Below are 19885 nucleotides of genomic sequence, written 5' to 3'. Positions count from 1 at the left end.
CGTGATCCTCTTGTTGACGGGGAGCCAGTGAAGGTCTTTCAGGTGGGCAGAGATGTGACTGCGGCGAGGGATGTCCAGGATGAGTCGTGCTGAGGCGTTCTGAATGCGCTGGAGTCTTTTCTGGAGTTTGGCTGTGGTTCCAGCGTAGAGGGTGTTTCTGTAGTCCAGACGGCTGGTGACGAGGGCCTGGGTGACCGTCTTCCTGGTTCTGGTGGGGATCCATTGGAAGATCTTTCGGAGCATGCGCAGGGTGTTGAAACAGGATGATGAGACAGCGTTCACTTGCTTGGTCATCGTGAGGGAGGAGTCCTGGATGAAGCCCAGGTTGCGTGCATGGTCCGTTGGTTTGGGTGCGCTGCCCAGGGCAGGGGGCCACCAGGAGTCGTCCCAGGTGGAGGGAGATGGTCCGAGGATGAGGACTTCCGTCTTGTCTGAGTTCAGTTTCAGATGGCTGATCTTCATCCATTCTGCGACGTCTCTCATTCCTTCCTGGAGGTTGGCTTTGGCGGTGGCAGGGTCGTTGGTGAGGGAGAGGATCAGCTGGGTGTCGTCGGCGTAGGAGATGATGTTGAGGTTGTGTTGGCGGGCGATGGCTGCGAGAGGGCTCATGTAGATGTTGAAGAGGGTGGGGCTGAGTGAGGATCCTTGCGGGACGCCGCAGATGACTTCGGTGGCCGCGGATCGGAACGGGGGGAGGCGGACTCTCTGGGTTCTTCCAGCGAGGAACGAGATGATCCACTCCAGTGCTGCTCCTTGGATTCCAGTGTTGCTGAGGCGTTGTATCAGGGTGCGGTGGCATACGGTGTCGAAGGCTGCTGAGAGGTCCAGGATGATGAGGGCAGCTGTTTCCCCGTTGTCGAGCAGGGTCCTGATGTCGTCAGTGGCTGCGATGAGGGCGGTCTCGGTGCTGCGGTTTGCTCGGAAGCCGGACTGTGAGGGGTCGAGGGATCCGTTGGTCTCGAGGAAGGCGGAGACTTGTCTGTTGACGGTCTTCTCGATGACTTTGGCTGGAAAGGGGAGGAGCGAGATGGGGTGAAGTTCTTGAGGTCCGTGGGGTCCACAGTGGGTTTCTTCAGGAGGGCGCTCAGCTCGGCATGTTTCCAGCTCTCCGGGAAGGTGGCGGATGCGAAGGAGCTGTTGATGATGTTCCAGAGTTGGGGTGCGATGATGGAGTCGGCTTTGTTGAAGATGTGGTGTGGGCAGGGGTGGGTAGGGGAGCCGGAGTGGATGGTGTTCATCATGCGGGTGGTGTCTTCGGTGCTGACAGGGATCCAGGTGCAGAGGGTGGTGGTGGGGGGCGCTGGTTCGGTGGTTGGGTGCGTGGTCGGCGCGCCGAAGCTGTTGTGTATGTCGGCGATCTTGCGGTGGAAGAACGAGGCGAGAGAGTCACAGAGGTCTTGCGAGGGGGTGATGTCGGTGTTGCAGGCACTGGGGTTGGAGAGCTCTTTAACGATGCTGAAAAGCTCCTTGCTGTTGTGGGTGTTGTTGTCCAGTCGTTCTTTGAATGCTGTCTTCTTGGTGGTGCGGATAAGCTGGTGGTGTTTGCGGGTGGCGTTCTTGAGGGCGGTCATGCGCTCTGCTGTCTGGTCGTGGCACCAGGCTTTCTCGAGGGTGCGGCAGGTTTTCTTGGAGTTTTTGAGGTCGTTGGTAAACCACGAGGCTTTCCTGCTGCCGTGTCTGCTGGGAGGGTTCTTCAGTGGTGCGAGTTCGTCGGCGCAGTCGGTGAGCCACTGTGTGAGGTTGCGGGCTGCTTCGTCAGGGTCCGTCGTGTTGGTGGGCGGGTTCTGGCTGAGGGAGGTGGTGAGCTGGTCGGTGGTGATCTTGCTCCAGCTTCTGCGGGGAACCTGTTGCGGATGGTGGTGGGTCGTGGTTCTCCTGAAGTTGAAGTGGACGCAGCTGTGGGCTGTCCAGTGTAGTCCGGTGGAGTGGCTGAAGGAGATGTGCTTGCTGGAGGAGAAGACGGGGTCAAGCGTGTGGCCGGCGTAGTGGGTGGGGGTGTTCACCAGTTGCTTGAGTCCGAGGTTGGCGAGGTTGTCCAGCAGGGCGGCGGTGTTGCAGTTTCAAGAGACTAAGAGTGGTAAATAACCAAGAGCAGGGCCTATTGCTCACACACAAACACACACTCTGTTGACCTACAAGGTCTGCAATGTGACCACCTGTATCTACTCTCAATGTAGCAGTCACAAGGAATTTTGACATGTTGTAGGCCCCACTCAGTCACACTATAGTTGTGAATACTGGGCCAGGAAAGAAGAGTGCCAGAATTAGCCAAAGGAGGAGCTAGCGCGAAGTCACCTAAGAGTGGGCCAGCAGGAGCCAAAGAAAAAGTGTGTGAATTGTGTACATGACCAGCCCAGGAACTGAGGAAAGCAGTGGCTAGATCCAGAGCAGAGATCCATTTATAAGCCTCACTGTGGATTTATTTGTGCCTCTATTACATGTATGTGCATTTATATGGCTGATTATTGTGAGCATCCTGGCCATAATGATGTCCAGCCTTGGCACTACGTTGCCTCTGGTGTAATGGTGAGCACTATGAGTATATTAGAAGCATCCTCGCCCTTATGGCAAACATCCATGGCATATGATCATAAAGCATGCACATTTGAAGCAGATTATGTCCTTGTGAAACAGTTGTCATTGTGAGTACGCAGTAAAAACAACAAGCTGATGTTTGGTGACTGGGTATTTTTTTTAAAAAGAGAAAAAAGGTATTTTGAAGGAAAAATATACTTCTTTTAGAAGTGAAATTCGGGAAATTGAATTTGTTTGCTCAAAATGGAAGAGGTAATTGATAGAAACTATGTTTATTTTCAGAAACTGATATGCCAATGAAGACAAAATGTTTGCATTGCCAAAACATATTAAGAGCTGTTAATTGGATGAAGTCACTAGTGCACTGTCATAGCATTTGTTAGTAGCTCACAATGATTTTCCTTGAGCACAAGTAGCTCTCAATATATAAAAGGTTGCAGGGCCTTTAGGGCTTGCCTTGGTTGTGACTTGTAAGTATTTAAAAGGAAGGTTTAGTCCTGGCAAAAGGTTTGTTTTTCCCGGTCGAAATATCAGTTTAAAACTGCAATAGAGGCTGCAGTGGCAGGCCTGAGACCCGTTTTAAAAGACTACTTTAGTGGATGCTACAATGATTGCTGCAGACCCATTAGTGGCATTTAATTTACAGGCCCAGGGCACATATACTATTGTGGAGTATGGAATTATAAGTAAATTAAAAGTGCCAATTAGATGTAAGCCAATTTTACCATGTTTACATGTTGGTTAACCCCTTCAGTGCCCATGACGAGATAGTCTCGTCATGGAGCGCGGTTGCGCTGTGCCCATGACGAGACTATCTCGTCATGAACCCCGCCCGCTAATGAAACGCCCGGCACAGGGCGTGGAAAGGGCGGGGCACTGAAGAGGTTAAAGGAGGCAGAGAAAGGCAAATATCTGGGGTGACCCTGCAGAAGGGGCCAGGTTCAACACCTACTCGTACACAGAAGCACAAGCACAAACTCTCATGCTATTGACCTTTACATAAAGGAAAAACAGGTTGCTCTAACTGCAGTGCTGCGGAGGGAAAACAAAGTTAACATACAGTACTTCATAGAGATGATATCTGCTTACTAGGCATGCAGTTGCATGTGCTGGAAACAAGGCCCCGGTTTATAAAGAACCTCCACAATCGCAGTTGTAACGGGGGCCACACACTCTTGGTATGGGTCCTGCACTTGTGGCAGGACCTCTGCACTGCAGTTAGTCATTGCGGGGATCCCACCACAAGTGTGGACCCCCCTCACAAGTGTGGGGCCTCTGCTATGACCTTGGAGTCCCCCGCCATGCCTACGGGGCCTCTGCCACAAGTGCAGAGACCCTCTGTGAATCTGTCCCAAGGAGGGTGAGTGTGCGCATGCTTTCCTAAAGTGCCTGATCAACCCATCACATAAAATAAGTGAATATATTTCAGGAGCTACTCCATGGCTCGGGTACTTCTCACTAGGGTTGCTGATGGGTAAGGCAGGAAAGTACATTTAAGAAAGGACAAATGGCAAGAGGGCGGTATTATGTACAACAGATTGGAGTGAGTTGGTGTAGATAATTTACAAGAGTGCTGAAACAGTCCTGTGAGTGGAAATTAAAATGAGAATAAGGGCCTTATTACAAGTCTGGCGGTCCATGGACAAGAGACTTGTGTGGGCGTGGCAGAGGTAGTCCTGCCACTGCCGCACCAGCGGTCCAACTGCTGTAATATAAGTTTGACCGCCGCAAACTCCAGAGAACCGTGTTCCCTTGTGGTGGCGTGGCAGTCAGGGTCTCAGAATTTGCCAGCGGTGCTGCAGTGGCAATGCCATGCATATTTTGAGTTTCCCCATGCTAGCCTTACATGTCAGTCAGTGCCACTATGTAAAGGATGGTGGTGGGGAAACAAAGGGGGCCCTACAGCGCCCCCTTGCCCCATGCTGGTAGGTGCATCCATGGGGCACATGTTGTACTACCCTGTGTGCAAGCATCCCCCCAGTTCCAGCACATCATAAATTTTACAGTCAATGTCGTGCCGGAACGCGCTGTGGCGTCCCAAGACGGAGCAGTATTAAAGGCACACTGACCCTTTTTACTGCACTGCCACGGGACCGCCACACTGCCCACCCGCCAGACAACGATATGTATCGTAATATGGCAGGTGGGCAGTGTTCGGGTTTGGCGGTGCGGAAGTGGGGCAGCAGTGAACCGCCCTGCTCCCGCACCGCCAAACTCGTAATTAGGCCCTTTGTCTTGAACAAAGGTGGCAAACGAACTTGAGAGCGGGTCAATACAATGGAGAAGATCAACAATGATGCAGAAGAGCAGGCAGTGAACAGAGGAGTAAGAAACTTCAAAACAAATAAAAAGCACTCCAAAGGAAAAAGTAATAAAGAAAATAACAGACGGACACTGTAGAGTGAAAATAAATATTTCAATGTAACAATTAAAACCCTCAGTTAAGTATTTAAACAGTAACGTAATTTAGGAACAAGTAATAGTGGGGCATATCAACAAGGGCTTTATCTCTGCTTTTTTGGCTTTAAAAGCCAAAAAAGGAGAGATAAAACTAGCGCCTATCAACAACAGGGTGCTAACATGCAAATTTGCATGTTAGCACCCTTTTACTCTACGCTTCCCCTTGCATCTCTAATGAGATGCAAAGGGGGCGTTCCAGAGTAAAGTAATAGGAGAAATGTCGCTAAGCGACATTTCTCCTATTATCAAGAATGTCGCTAACCCTGTTAGAGACAAAAAAAGCAGCGCTAACCGCGGTTAACGCTGCTTTTTTACGTCTGGTATTTTTCTGACTTAGCCATGATATCCTATGGAAGGAGGATATCATGGCTAGGTTTGCCTGTCCCTATCAACAAGGTAACGTGAGATTATCGCTGGGTTTCCAGCGATAATCTCACGTTAGCCTGTTAGCGTGAGAATTTTTATCGTTATTGAGATAAGCGTTGCTAATAGCACGCTATCTCAGCGATAAAAATTCACGCTAGCCGGCGATAATTATCCTAGCGCTAAGTGCGCTTAGAGATAAATATCGCCGGTTGTTGTTGATATGCCCCAGTGTGAGTAAGGGGCAAACAAATGGAAAATGCATTCGGAAATTAAAGTGCGAGAACGACAACGATACTTTTAGGCAATTAAAAAAGTTGTGGTGTATTTAAAAACAAAATGTCGGTCAATTAATGGAAAATAAATCAGGAGCGCTGAAGGGAAGCAGCTGTAGTGCTATTGAGAAGAACTCCAGTGCTAGTTAATGGAAACTACTGGTCCTCTGAGTGGTGCTCAGGGGCATTTGAGGAGGCTGGCTCATTATCGACACAGATACTGCACCCAGAGGCCATTTACGTTGACAGTACACTCTGAATAACTTCCCAACATAATATGTTGCTGAAAACTGCAACTTGTCTATGTCCTGACTTCCTGGAATACCTTAGCTCATTCCCTGTCTCAACAGGGTAGTTAGGCTTGGTTTGAATCCGGCCCATATCAGGTTAAAACACCTTTGAAAATCAGGAAATGTCACATTCCTTTCTGTAGCCTCATCGGAAAACTTCTGTTCTCAGCAGCATGAGAAGAAAAACGTCTTCTCAGAAAAGTCAGTCACTAAAGAAATAACTTCTGGCAGGAGAAATATAGAGTCAGACACTAAAGCGAATCTGTCAGCACTTGAACAACACAGGTAGGTAAAAGTAATTGTAATTTTAAACTTTGTTAGTACAGCGCTTACGATCCCTAGAGAGGCTTTGAAACGCTTATTGAAGCGACTAGCACGCTACTTCGGAACCCGCGATTATTTAATTAATAGGTTAGTACGATTGTTTTTTTTTTCTCCTTGTGCGTTAGTTGTTTGTGACCAGGAAGGAATAATTGTTGGCAGGCAAAAAGACAGCTAGGGTACCACCTTTCTGGAAAGAAAACAGAGAACACAATACTTGGAGAAAGTTATAAGGTAAGATAACATTTGCACTATATTTCTTCTCTTTCAGAGGGGAAGATGTATCTGTATTTATTTATTTAATACCCGTGCAGTGCTACATGTCCGAGTTTTGCCGAGTATTGAGGATTTGTTACTTTTAAAGAGATGGGCGTAGATTACGCACATCGTCAGTTTTGCGCTGGTGATGGCAACATTTGGTGGTGTATGCCAGGTGAATGCAAATGTTGGTTGAAGACTCGTGCGAGGCACCACTGTAAAGTTTCCGAAAAGCAGATTAAGGTTACTAGGCAACGGGACACTACTCGATAGGTCCCTGAGATTTACATTTTGTCACCTTTTTTCATGGAAGCTCACCCCATTAATGATGTTTTAATTGTTGATCCAAATTGAAAACGTTTTTTTTTTATTCTTGCATTGTTCTTGTCGTGTCCCCCTGCAGCCCCCCACAACAATCACGGACACCGTGTCTTCTATGGGGACAGCTCTTTATTATCTGACCTCCTCTCTCGGTGTCCCTACTCTAACTGCCCTTTCCTTTCCTGGCGCCTCCCCTTCCTCTTCCTCCCTTGCTCCGCCCTGCCCGCTACTAGACCGCACAATAGTACATCTCCCCCTTTGTTAACAGAACAAAACTCACAAAATATTTACATCTCCTCAATTAGCCGTCGGGGCTGGCGAATTGTTCGTCGCGGTCTGAGAGACTGGCCTTCTGCTGCCACAGTGGGATTGCCTCCACTTTCCCCCTCCGGGTCAGCGGCAGTTTCACGTCGCTGCACAGGCTGTTCAGTTCTGGGTGACTCTAGCTGCGACTCCAGCGCTTCCTGCAGAGCCGAGCTACATTTTCGAAAGTGGGACACATTCCGGGTGATGCGCCTACTGTCTGATTCTGCGGTTAACATTGTTCCTTTCTGTCGAGTGACTGTCAGGGGCTCTGCTCGAAACCTACTGTCCGTTTTCTTACATTGTTCCTGTTTAACCACTACACAGTCTCCTTCTCGGAAAGAGAGCGACCGAGCTCGCCTCCGGCCGTCAGCATACGTTTTCATGCCTTCTTTGCGAGCCCTATCGGTAGCCACTATTTCTCGATGAATGCGTTCTGGAGACACTGGTCGTAAGGCTCCTTCCCAGGTGGGTATTCGTGTCCGAACGGGGCGCCCCAGCATGAGTGTCGCTGGACATTTGCCTGTGGTGGCATGGGGCGTCGTTCGGTATGAGCGGAGCACATCATTGAGGGCTGTTTGCAAGTCTCGTCTGTCAAGCACTGCCTGCTGGAATGTTTTCTTGAGGGTGGCCATGAATCTCTCGACAGTGCCGTTGGCTTGTGGCCACAATGGTGTTATCCGCCGGTGTCGGACATCCATCAGTTTCATGAATTCACTGAACTCCTGCCCGTTGAATGGAGGACCATTGTCCGTTTTCAACACTTTGGGTACTCCCCAGGCTGCGAACACTTCATCTAGGACAGCGAGTGTGGTAGCTGCTCCAGTGGAAGGGACAAATCTGGCAATGGGGAATCTCGAATATTCATCAACGATCACCAGCACGTACTTGCCCGACTGCATGGGGCCGTAAAAATCCATGGCTAGATCTTGCCACACTCCCGATGGTAGTGGTGTCATTTGGAGCGGGGCTGGGGGGTCACTGTGCCCTACTAATTGGCACTGCGGACAGTCCTTAAGTGTAAGTTCCACCATTTTGTCTAGGAACGAGAACCAAACACGCTCACGAAGAGCTCTCTTGGTCGCAACCACCCCACGGTGGCTCTCATGCGCCAGATTGATGACTCCCTGGCGCAGTTGTTGTGGGATGACAATCCTGTTGTCTCTCAGGAGCAGGCCCTCCGCCGTGATGGATAGTTCCTCGCTCACGTGCCTGAACGCCTGTAGCTCTTGACGCTTCAGCGGGTCACTCTCTTCAGGTGTGTCGTCCTGTCGCCACCGATGTGCTTGTATCCTCTGGATCACTCTTTGTAGCAGTTCATCCTGCGAGGTGGCTTGTTGGATGACTTCTAGAGGAACAGCCGGCGGCCGTGCCTGATCCATTACGAAGTGGATGTACTCTTCGGCTACAGATGAAACAGGGCGTTGGGAGGCTTCGGGGTGTCTTGACATGTAGTCAGCTGGGTTGGCCGACTTCCCTGGTTTGTGGACGATGGTGAATGTGTATTCTTGCAGACGTAGTCCCCAGCGTTCGATGCGAGGTGGCATTTTGGAACGCGGGTTCCCAAAGATGGTGACGAGTGCTTGATGGTCCGTCACCATGGTGAAGTGTTTCCCATATATGAACACGTGGAAGTGTTCACAGGCCCACACTACCGCGAGACTCTCCTTTTCAGGTTGCGAGTAGGCCCTCTCTGTATCGGAAAGGCTTCGGCTGGCATGTGCCACGATGTGACGCTGGTCAGTGTCCTTATCGTATTGAGCCAGGATGGCACCTAGACCAACGGGGCTAGCGTCCACTGTGATTTCGGTCTTGCGGTCTGGGCTAAAATATGCCAAGCTGTCAGCTTTTCCTACGGCCTGTTTGATGTCCTGAAAGGCTCGCTCGCACTGTGGAGTCCACTCAAATGCCTGGCCTTGTTTGGTCAACCTCCGGAGGGGGTGACTGAGGGTGGCGTAATCTTCGATGTACCGTGAGCAATAGCTCGCCATTCCCAGGAAAGACCGCACGTTGCTGACATCCCGTGGGCTCTTGGTGTCGTTCAACGAGCTCACTTTCTCTGGGTCAGGCTTCATCCCCGCCCCAGAGAAAATATGTCCAAAGAACTTCAGCTTTGCTTGGTGGAATTCGCATTTCTCTTTGTTGAGTGTTAGATTGGCCTCCAAGAGGGCGTGGCAGACTCGGTCCAAGGCTGTGTCATGAGCCTGAATGTTTGCCCCGTACACCAAGATGTCGTCACTGTAGTTCAGTGTGTTGGGGATATGATGGATGGTTTGCCGGATGGCTTCTTGAAATATCTCGGCGGCTGATGATATGCCAAAGTTTAGCCTTTTATATCTGAATAACCCCAGGTGCGTTGCAAACGTTGTAATGTATCGAGAGTCTTCGTGGAGTTCCAGTTGATGATACCCTTTGTTAAGGTCCAACTTAGAAAACACTCGCGCGCCATTTAGGGCGGCTATCATGTCACTCAAGTGGGGTCCTGGGTGGCGCTCTCTCTCGATAGCTGTGTTGGGCATGCGCATGTCCACACATAGCCGGACTTTCCCCGGGGTTCCTTTCTTTGGGACAATCACCACTGGTGACACCCACGGCGTGGGGCCCTCGGTACGCTTGATGATGTCGGCTGCCAGGAGATCCTGCAGTTCGTCTTCCATGGCCTGCTGTAGGTGGAAGGGGACCTTCCGAGGATGTTGAGCTACGGGTCGGACCTGGTCATTGATATGAAGGCGGATCTGGCTTCTGTTCATTTTCCCAAGTCCTGTGAACAGTTTCGGGAATTTGTGGACGATGTCGCTGTCATTGGTGACGCGGTAAAGGATTTCTACCAGTCTTAATCGTTCAGCAGTTGGCAGGCTGAGGAGACAGTCCACCTCCGGCCCCTCTATGACATGTATCACCGCTGGGACTGATGTCGTTTGGTGTCTCAGTATGGTTGGAAACTTCCCCAGGCATGGAAGTGGCTTCCTGGACATCCAGGTGTAGACACGGACGTGTGCAGGGCTCAGTCTGGGGCGAGGGTTTATCTTCCTGTATTCGGTCACTGGGATGTAATTCAGAGATGCCCCACTATCCATTACAAACTTCGTACTATGATCACCTACACTGATGTCCAGTCGGGGGTATTTTTTAAGTTGGTCTGGGTCAGCAATCATGTTCGCGTACTCCACCGAGTACTCTCGTTCGTCCGAGGCTGATCCAGAGTCCCGAGACGAAGATCTCCTTGACCACCTTGATGACCGCGACTCCCTGCTGGAATGGGAGGACCTCGATGATGACTTGCGGTGATCATGCACGGCTCGCACATGGTGCCGGCGGGTGCCAGTTCGTGAAGACTCAGGTGCGGTCCTATCTTTCTCACGGCGATACTCCCCGCACATGGCTTCAAAATGATGGCTTCGGCCACACTTGCGGCACTGTTGGCCCATGGCCGGACATGCTCCGCTGTGTGGGAAGTCATACCCACACCTGTAACATCGTCGCGCAGGCGCCTTCTTCACGTGATCATTCCGTCCGCTCCTCCTCCCGGAGTCCGGCCGCCTATGTCCTGGGTGGCGGCGGTGCGACGATGGCCGGGTGGGCCGTTCGCGCTCTTTCGACCCTCGGCGGGGGCGACTGGTGCGTACTTGGCATACAAGTTCCTTGCGCTCCGTACACCCTGATTCCATGGACTTTGCCTGCTCCTCGGCCTGGTCGTGTACCCTCGTTAGTTCTTCGATTTCGTCCAGGGTGTGGCTTTTCTTTAGGAGTTTCCTTCGGAGGGTCTCCGACTGACAGCCGTCGATGACACGCAAGCGTATAGCGTCGTCTGTCGAGAACGATTCAAAGTTGCAGTGCCGCGCCAGCCGCCGTAGTCGTGTTATATAGGCGCCCATAATTTCATCTTTCTCTTGACGCGCTCGCTGGAACACATACCTCTCATAGTCCACATTCTTCTTGTGTATGAACTTCTTATCCAGGGCTTCTCGCACTTTGGCGTACGTTCCTGCATCTGCAGCGGGGATTTCTTTGATCATTTTGCTGACATCCTTTCCCACGAGGTTGCGGAGCGCAATTAGCTGATCCTCATCCCCGAGCACCTTGGAGCCTTTGATGTAGTCCTCGAAATCCTCGATCCACTCTTCCCATCGAGGGCCCATGCTGCTACCGACTACCAGCTTCAGGGGCTCCGGAGGGCGCAGGTGAGATAGGCCCATGACGATGGGCTTTGCCTCCTGTCGTGTCGGCGAACCTTGGTTCGACATTGTGGATCCCGTGCGCTCGGATCAGTTCACTTCTGTCAGCTTGCGTGTACGCACCTGCGTTTTGCTGCACAACTGGCTCGAGTTTGCTCGTGCTTGTTTGATTCTTTGTATTTGCTTGTGCTTGTTTGTTCCTTTGTCTTGGCTTTGCTCGTGCTTGTTTATTCCTTTATCCTGGTGTTGCTCGTGCTTGTTTATTCCTTTGTCTTGATTTTGCTCGTGCTTGTATGTTCTTTTTTTTTTACTTTGCTCGTGCTTGTTTGTCTCTTTGCCTTGACTTTGCTCGTGCTTGTTTGTTCTTTGTTCCGTGGCTTTGCTTGTGCTTGTTTGTTCTTCCCAGGCGCCTGACTTCAAAATGGCCGCCAACTCACTTTAATGGGGGAGTCCCAGGAGAGTCGCCTGACTTCAAGATGGCCGCCGGAGTCACGTTCGCACCGGGCTGCTTCACACGAGGCTCACACTGCTGCTTTCTGTCTACTGCAGCGCTGTCATCAGAGCTTCACTCACCAGCTCCGGGGTCACAGCAGGTACCGGACAGGTAGGCTTTGCCGCTGCTGTTGCTGCTTGGACTCGCACACGCGCCTTCCTCTTTGTGCGCGCGGGGGGGGGCTCTCACGTGGGAGATCACTCTCTTGTGCTGCGTTCGGATGGGCTCGAGTGCACGTTGGGGTTCGGGAGAGCCTGTTGCTCATCCCACCCTCGTCGCCAGCTGTCGTGTCCCCCTGCAGCCCCCCACAACAATCACGGACACCGTGTCTTCTATGGGGACAGCTCTTTATTATCTGACCTCCTCTCTCGGTGTCCCTACTCTAACTGCCCTTTCCTTTCCTGGCGCCTCCCCTTCCTCTTCCTCCCTTGCTCCGCCCTGCCCGCTACTAGACCGCACAATAGTACAGTTCTCAGGTACTGTTTTGGCATTGACGCTTCACGAATAAAATAATATATTATTTTTGTGCTTAATATGTAACCTTCTGTTACTTTTGCCCCTCCCCATATGTTTTCATTATGTTGTAATTGTTATTACATTTGTGAAGGTGGCTTGAGTAATATGTGTATCTTTTGAATAACGGAGTTCGAAAAAGTGTTTTAAGGAAATTAGTGTTCCTCGCGTTCTTTGTACTCTCTGTCACACGCTGCACCTTCCTGCTAGGGAATCTCAACCCCCTGTTAAATAAACACTTAAAACAGGCCGTGTTGCTGCCTGCACAGTGAAAAGCGGACTGGCAGCTTCGTACTGCTGTCCACCTGTCACTAATGCATTGCTCGTAGTGCAGGGTCAAGTTCCCGGCTCCGCTGAAGGTAGCACTATCTGTAACAGATTGAACAGACCAAGGGGCATATGTACAAAGACGTGGCGGAGTGAGGCGTAAACCGTTATGGCTTAACGCCTCACTCCGCCACTTCAGAAATGCAAGGCTGCACCATATTTACAACACTTAGTGCAAAGGTGCCTGCGTGCAGGGGAACAATATTTATGTGCAGGAAGGTCCCCCTTCCTGTACATAAACAATCTTTAAATGCCGTTTTGTAACTTCTATGTGTGCTGCTTAATACAGCACACATGAAAGTTTCAAAATGTAATTTTTTTTATAAAAGATTGTTTATGTGCAGGAAGGGTCGCCTTCAACAATCCAAGGCGTTTTGCTTTTTCCATGTGTGCTGCACAAGGCAAATAAAGCATTTCTCCTCATTTTGCCAAGTTAAGACCAGGTTTCCCCTGGTCTTAATTTTGCCCTGCCTACTATTTACACCACCAGTGTCGAAATCAATGGGTTTTGCGGTGAAAAGCCCACCACAACACCCACTGCCCACCCCTTTCACGCTAAGCATAGCATGGAAGGGGGCCTTATTTAAAAGGCAGCGTTAAGCCATGTTAAGTGACTTAATGCTGCCTTGTAAATAAGGCGAAGCCCTATCGCTACAGGATCATTGGAAAAAGTAACGTTCCCGTGACGATAGGAGCTTGTACATATGCCCCCAGGGGTGCACCCAGGACATCCAATTAAAGGTGTGCTATGGCGGAGACCAGAGCTCTGCGCATTGTACGCAACCCACGCCCTGGTGTCTTGCTTTACCTCATTACAGCTTGGGAATGCTCCTAAGCCAGGCAGAAACCACCACTCTTGTCAGGGAAAGGGAATTATACACTGAAGATAACCCCTGTTCACCCCCTTGGTAGCTTGGCAGAGCTGTCAGGCTTATCCCAGAGGCAATGTGTAAAGAGTTTGCGCAACACACTCACACAGCAGCGACACACTAGGCACACCACAAAAGAAATTCCACACAAGGTTAAGGAAAAATAGCCTTTGTATTATCCATAAAACACATCGGAACATATCACATATATACACTGTGCCACCAAGCACTTGTCATGTATTTACAGGTATTTACATAAATCACCAGGCCGATCGGGCCACTGTCATAATCATCACATATATAACAGTTAGTGAGGACAACCAGTGACTACTGGTAAGGGTGCAGTTAGCACACCACCTTTAGGCATAAAATATCAGCAGTGCATCATTTCCATAACACATTATGCCCCTCTTAGGCATAAACATAACTGCACAATATGCCACGATATCCCTGAGAGCCCACTGGCCCCCAACACATGTAGGGCACTGAGGTACCGGCCCCTACATCCCCAATCGGCAGTCCCAGTGCTTCTGCGCTCACCACCCGGACTGCCCAGTGATTTTGTGGCGGTTCCTTCCTCCACCAAGGCTCGAGGGCATCCGTGCAGGGAGAGTGGAAGCGCTGCTTCCCCAAGTGCGGGGCAACCAAAAAGCTCCTGTCACAATGTTGCAGCACGTCTGGGACCCTCCAGGGTCTCCAAGACCGCCGTTGGCCAAACTACCAAAGTGGATATGCCTGCGCCTTCTCTGATGGACAGAAAGCATAAGAGAACATTCCGGTCAAACTCAGAGCACAGAGCGATGTCCCTCAGCTCTTTCCGACTCTGCCCACCACCAGGCAACATCACGCCTGACTTCTGGTGGTCACAGGAACCCACAAGGTTCTGGCTCAGCCGCTCCTGCCGGCCCCCCCACAACCAGGTGTGGGAAGCAAGCCTGGCTTCTGGTTCGTGGCGTTTCTTAGTCAGAGCCCATTTCTCTGGCTCAGGGGGGTAAATCGCTCACCATGCACTGAATGTCGGAGGGCCCATTCAAGTAAGCACTCAGCCTGTCTCCCACCTGAAGACACCAACAGGGAGCAGGCAGCGCTATTTGCCAGACCTCCACAAGGGCAGAGCTGGGCACAGGCAGGCCAGCACGCAGGGCCTCTCAGCAGAGAGCAGGCCCTTAGCCACCTTAGGCAGCAGCTGGGTTCCACAGGGGTTCCTCCTGGCACAGTGCTCATTCAAGTCCAAGTTAGTTCAGTGAGTTCAACAGACATGTGGTCACAGCCCCAATAATTATATCCCACAAAATCTTTGTTCTGCCCTGGTACAGGGCCCAGGACCTAGCCCAACCGGTTCTGGGGGGCACTTATCAAGTGCACAACACTCCCTATTGGAAGTGTAGGCCCTTGCCCCAGACCCACCACAGGGGGGCGGAGCCATCATTGTGGAAGGCAGACACAGCCCTATTCAGGTTTGGGTGCCACTCCTCCCACTACTCCAAATGCAGAGCAGGCCTATTCAGCCTAGCGCCAAGTCATCCAGACTCTCTGGAGCCACTGCACCTCCCCAGCCCCTGTCACTCCAAGGCCAGACAGTCAATACACAACAGGCAGGCACAAAGACACATAGCACACAGAAATGCCTACTTCTAAAAGTGGCATTTCTAAAATAGTGATAATAAATCTGCGAACACCAGTATGCAGCATTTATCACCACTATTCCAAATATACCAAACTTGATCACGCTACTCCTCTCATGTCAGGAATTCCCACTGAAGCCATATCAGGGAATCCTCACTGCCTATGAGAGGGCAGCCTCACAGCAGTGAGAAACCAAATAGGCTGTTTGTCACTACCAGGTCATGCCACACAGTTAAGGCACATGTCCTCCCTTTTACCTACACCACACCCTGCCCACAATGCTAGCTAGGGCCTACCGTAGGGATGACTGATATGTAGTAAAAGGGGAGTCACAGATGTGGCAACCACTTTATGTGCCACGTCATAGCGACATTAAACTGCGCGCACAGGTCCTGCAATGGCAGAGGCCTGAGACAGGTTTGAAAGGCCACTTTGGTGGGTGGCTCAAGCAGCGCTGCAAGCCCACCAGTAGCATTTGATTTACTGGCCCTGGGTATATGAGATACCGCTGTACAAGGGACTGATAGGTAAATTAAATATGCCAAACATGTGTAGATCAATCTTACCAAGTTTACCATTGAGAGCACATTCACTTTAGCAATGAACAGCAGTGATAAAGTGTCCAGAGTCCTAAAAGCACCAACAACAGGTCAGAAAAAATACAGGAGTAAGGGAAGAAGTTCTGGGATGGCTCTGCAAAAAGGGCCACATCCAACATAGCTACACTGTGCAAAGGCTACCTTTGTTTCATTCTGCAGTGTAAAATACTTATAAGTTGATTTCACAAAAATGAATGCCCATATAAACAAGCACTGGTAAAGCTAATAGGCCAGGCTTGATTTTCACTTCTGGGTAAAACATATAAAAATGCCTACTGCAGCGGGTAAAAAAATGCACTCTGTACATAAGTCATCCATGAGATGAGTAATTTATTGTGTGATGGCTGAGTGTACTTTTGATATTAACATAGTTTCTGTGTATTACAATGCAAACATTACATAAATGAGGAATGATACAACAGACAGCCAATAGCATGAGGTGAGAGAAAAATAATTTATGGTGTGTAGTCGAAGCCCACTCAATGTTTATTTTAGGTGAAGGGTAACAACAGGTATGCAGAGAGATGTACGGTCAAGGAAAACCTAAGGAGGACAATGGTTGGGGTAGTGTCTGAGAAGGCAGAGGAGGGATGAGTGCTGCCTCTGTGCTGAGATACAGTGCACGTATGGAGATCACTTTGCAAGTTATTTGCTTTGTGAAGGTAAACCTGCACAAGGTATGCATTGGTTAAGCCAATTCTTCAGTGAATTCAATCTGCTGAGGTCAGCTAATCTCAATTTGAAGGCTGCTTCTACCTGCAGATTCTTCATCTTTTGAATATCCCCAGACACTAGACTGGATCTGGAAACTTTGCAACAGTTCTCCTGCACTGACAAAGAGCTTCATCTCAATCCCAGAGAGCAGCATTCGCCACTGTTCATATTTCAGATCAAGGTTAAGATCATCACCCACATCTAAATCATGGAAAGACAAGAATAAGTAACACAGGAAATGCAGCAGGCAAGATGACTCCTCACCCAGATGATGTTTCTTCTCTAAGGGTAGGTCTTAACACCGTTTATCATGTAGATTGTCTGCGTCTTCTTCAGAGGTAGTTGACATTGATGACACTGACACAGGTTCTTACACCGGACCTGATTCCTGCTCCACTGTATCTGGAGTTCCCTGCACTGATTTGGCTGAGGTTATAACCTTCAAACAGGCCATGCTGGTGCTCTTAAGTGGTGCTCAGGTTTCCTTTTGTGACACCAGTACTGATACCGGATCAGACTTCAGTCCCAGTTACGCCTAAGATGAAGTCCATCTTGTTGTACTCCAGACATTTAGAGTGAGGCACCTGGTAGAGGACGCCTGATATGGGGAGGAATCAAAATCCAGACCTTGCTTAGAGATGAATACTGGCAAAGAATGGATAATGTTTTTGGCACTGATTCAGATGGCCTCCAAGTGCCCACTGAACACAGCAAGATAACAACGACAGAAGTGAGGCAACAAAATGGATGCAGCTGAGTACTTTGTCCTGCAGAATGCAAGTGATCTAAATACATCTCCGAAGGTGCACTCGGGTTTTTTTCAGAGCCATCCTCTGGAGTGGGTGCAGTTCCTAATAACAAAAGCCGTTTCTATCAGCAATGGTGGATTTAGGAGAAGAGGCTTGTGATAAAAGAGTTAAAGGAAATGAAAGTGTTCCTCATATTCAGGGTTTTTCACATTAATATTTTACTAAATGAGTTTATCGGAAGTGACCCAGAGCTTGGGCTTGGCCTAGTTGTGTGGTACTGTGGCCTGCCAACATTCCCAACCCCTTTGTTGCGAGTTTCTGCAAGCCACCAACCTAAGGTTGATCTCAATGTGTAATACAGCATGCACTTTGTTTAGGTGTGTCACAGTAAAACTTGTTTAGTAACCAACTCTTGTAGATTATCTCTGTTTAAAGGCTGTATTTAAATGAAAGGTAAAGAAAATAGATTTATAAGTATTGTCTTATGCAGAATTGTTAATGAACATTTAGCATGAAAAGTGTACACCCATGCGGATAACTGTGCACGGCAGCGTTGCTCAAATATGAATTTACCTTGAAAAACGAAAGACAAGAGGCGTTTGGTAAAACAGAAACAGTTGGTTTGATAAAACGCAGCATCCAGGAGAGCAGGCAACAGAGTTGGGGTCTGAAGACTGTCTCAAAGTACATTGGTTTTGACCGTCATTTTATACATTTCACATGGTGTAATAAAGCAATTTGCTCATTCTTTTTAGAACAGGAACATGGGCCTAGTCACAGAGTCAACAACAACAACAACAAACTCACTTTCTTCAGTATTTGTATTGTTTTAGATTACTTTTATGGTTTATGCAAAAACCGAATAAAGTGAGTTTGTTGTTGTAGTCACAGAGTCATAAATCTGGTCATTTATAAGAAGCGCAGGTGTGTCTCGACCCTGCGTGGACACAATGCGAAGCTAGTGGTTACGTGTTCACATGTCTGACATGAAGAGCAGGTGGTCACTGTGTGTAGTTTGCATGCTGTGTTCTGATTGGCTGAGTGCTCCTAACTTATTGTGGCATCTGACTTTATGGTATTTTAGGAACACACGCCCCTCCAGCCAAATGTGTTTTATTGGGGGTCAATCTGCTGAGACCATTGTGGTGTTGCTGCCTATCTGTGGGATTGATCTCTGTTTTCCTGTTCGCCATTTGTCTAAGGGTTATGTGTCACCCTACCTGTTATCTGTCAATCAGTTGCTTCGAACCTGGGTCCCAGGGACTGCCTGAACACGTACTTCTGACTCGGGTGAGGTCACTTTGGGTGATTTCCACAATGGTGAAGCGAGTTCGACATAATACAAATATATATCGTGACTTGCATTCATATCGTATTTTCCAGTATTAACAGCAGTTTCCAACAGGGGGATGGCAAATGTAATATTGATGAATGGGATGTGTAGCTCGGTGTAGGGATGTCATTTTGCACAACTTTCTAGATGGTACTGCATAAGTTGGGGCTCTATGAAGACCTGGAGATGAAGAGGATTTGAAAGATGAGCATTGGCTGGGTTTGGGCCATATACATTTTGTGTATGATAGATCAGCATACCATGTGTGTGGGTGTGTGATTGATAGTGCAACAGGAGGACTGTTTCCTTACTATATAATTGAAGAATGAACTGCATGTAGGTGACATCCTAGTTTGGGATAGACCCTTCCTGGTAGCCCAAGGGATTGTTGTAGCATTTACTGGGCCCATACTGAATTTTCTTCATTTAGTCTTACACTACTCATACACTCAATTAGTCCTCCGATGGATGTTGCCCTGTGCTGAAAGGGGTTGGGCACTCGGGGGATGGACAGTTAACCAATGAGGACCAGGAATAGGATACCTGAAACTAAATCCAAATTTAACATCTGATAAATCAGTTTTTTCAATGCATCGATAATCCAATTAATGTTCACTCTCAAGGTATGATGAGGCAGAACAGCAGAGTCAGATTAAAAGTTTTCAGTATAAAGAACATTGCATTCAATAAAATAGCATACAGCCTTAATAAACATTTAAATCTGGTCAAAATCAATGCATGTAAATATAGTGTACTCATAAAAAATTATGTAGGTGTCAAAATTAAACTCATAAGTAGATGCACGTCAACTTTTGTCATTCATGTTTTATTTGAATAATACATATGTGAAATACATGCTAAAGAAGTTTCATGAGAACACATCTAAATATAGTTCTGTCATTTTGTCATTTGTCATTTTCGGTGCCCACGCTAAATGACATTATAGTAAATGCTTGCATGATAACCAAACTAAATCATAACATTTTCTTTTGCTCTGATAAATTTGTATACTCTTTACATGAAAATAAAATCCATTGGCAATAAAATCCATAACGTGAGATTTTTCTCCTACATTATTCTAGATCATATAAATTAATGAAAATAGTGTTTCATATTCAATAGTCACATCTATATTAAATAAACATAAAATATGTCTTAAAACTTTTTTTTCATCTGCATGCTCTTACGATGCAGTATCTAAATGATATATTTGTATCATTTTGCATAACATGGAACTTAAAACACGTTTGTCATAGTTTGCATAAAAGTTTATCATAATCATGTCTTTTGTCAATAAAAATCATTTGATGTAATCTCTGCTGTACCAGGATACACAGGGAAACAACAGGTCTAGCTCAAGC

General features: G+C 48.4%; 1 protein-coding gene across 5 annotated transcripts in view; it reads left to right on the top strand.

Annotated features, from left to right (window-relative positions):
* Positions 1-19885, top strand: part of LOC146822909 (glutamate decarboxylase 1-like) — a 931087-nt gene that overhangs the window by 156461 nt on the left and 754741 nt on the right. The window contains exons 1-2 of one of the 5 annotated variants that reach the window (XM_085607068.1): positions 6147-6208; positions 6373-6478. The exons of 3 other annotated variants lie outside the window; for them this stretch is intronic. The gene's annotated coding sequence lies outside the window, so the exon portion shown is untranslated. Of the gene's footprint in view, positions 1-6079; positions 6209-6372; positions 6479-19885 lie in introns of those variants that run through there. One more of the 5 variants, XM_085607067.1, reaches the window with a different exon arrangement.

Source organism: Triturus cristatus, chromosome 5_2, assembly GCF_964204655.1.
Source record: "Triturus cristatus chromosome 5_2, aTriCri1.1, whole genome shotgun sequence".
Taxonomy (NCBI): Eukaryota; Metazoa; Chordata; class Amphibia; order Caudata; family Salamandridae; genus Triturus; species Triturus cristatus.
This window is presented reverse-complemented; position numbering and strand designations above follow the sequence as displayed.